The following is a 1,336-nucleotide window of genomic DNA, read 5'->3' as shown; positions in this document are numbered from 1 at the left end:
AATTCCCAAATATATCCCTTCCCACCCCCTTCCCACCAGTAACCATGATTGTTTATTATGTCTGCGAGTCTATTTCTGTTCTGTAAATGAGTTCATTAGTGTCCTCTTTTTTCTTTTTTCTTTGTTTTTTTAGATTCCACATATGAGTGATATTGTATGGTATTTTTCTTTCTCTTTCTGGCTTACTTCACTTAGAATGACAATCTCTAGTTCCATCCACGTTGCTGTAAATGGCATTATTTTATTCTTTTTTATCACTGAGTAGTAGTCCATCATATAAATATACCACAACTTCTTTATCCAGTAAAACTATGAAATGCTTCAAGAATTTGCATGTCATCCCTGAGCAGAGGCCATGCTAATCATCTCTGTATCATTTCAATTTTAGTACATGTGCTGCCAAAGCGAGCACGCACCTTATTTCTTTTTATAGTTGCATAATGCTCCATTGTGAGTATATATATTTATGTATGTACTTATATATTATATTATATATTTATTTATTACTTCAGTCTATCCTCACATGAAGATATTCAGGTTGTTTCCCATTTTATTGGTATTATGAATATGCTGCTATTAACGGTCTCCTGCATGCACCTTTTTGTACTGTGTCTGAGGTAGATACCTGGAAGTGCGGCGTCTAGGTCAAAAATGTAAATGCGTATGTGATTTTGCTAGATGGTCCAAATTTCCTTGCATAGGGGTCGTCCATTCTGCATTTCCACCAGCGGTGGACAAGAGTGCTTGTTTCTCTACAGCTTCGCTGTCAGCGTGTGTTGTCAAGCTTTGGGTCTCTGTCCGTCTGATAGGTGAGAAGTGGTACCTTGGTCTAGTTTGAATTTCTGGTTATCCCAATACAACTCATTAGAAAGCACATCTTTCACCCACTCATTTACGATTTACTCATATCACAATTGAAATTTCCATACAGTTGGGTCTGTTTCTGGATTTTGTATCCCATTCCATTGGCCTTTATATGCATTCATCAATACCAAATTGTTTTAGTTATAGAGACTGTATAATATGTTTTAAGGTCTGATAGGCCTGCCTGCCAGCCTCCCCACCCTGCCCCTCCATTGTTTTTCTTTTCCAGGATTTTTCCTGGCTCTTCTTTCTTCTTTCTTCATCCAAATGAACATTGTAATTGTTAACTTATCTAGCCCTGCTTCCCCCATCCCCCAGGAAAAGATGGTATTTTTATTTGGATTGCAATGATTCAAAAAATATATTTTTTTAGGTTTTTCTGAGGGGAGATAATTAGGTTTATTTATTTATTTTTTAATGGAGGTACTGGGGATTGAAGCTAGGACCTCAGGCATGCTAAGCATGTGCTCTA

General features: G+C 37.1%; 1 non-coding gene across 1 annotated transcript; it reads right to left on the bottom strand.

The window, feature by feature from the left end:
* Positions 1–305: 305 nt before the first annotated feature.
* On the bottom strand, positions 306–412 carry LOC116663932. The gene has a single exon (XR_004320288.1). It is a non-coding gene; the product is annotated as a U6 spliceosomal RNA (small nuclear RNA).
* Between the last annotated feature and the right edge of the window lie 924 nt (positions 413–1,336).

Source organism: Camelus ferus, chromosome 5, assembly GCF_009834535.1.
Source record: "Camelus ferus isolate YT-003-E chromosome 5, BCGSAC_Cfer_1.0, whole genome shotgun sequence".
NCBI lineage: Eukaryota > Metazoa > Chordata > Mammalia > Artiodactyla > Camelidae > Camelus > Camelus ferus.
This window is presented reverse-complemented; position numbering and strand designations above follow the sequence as displayed.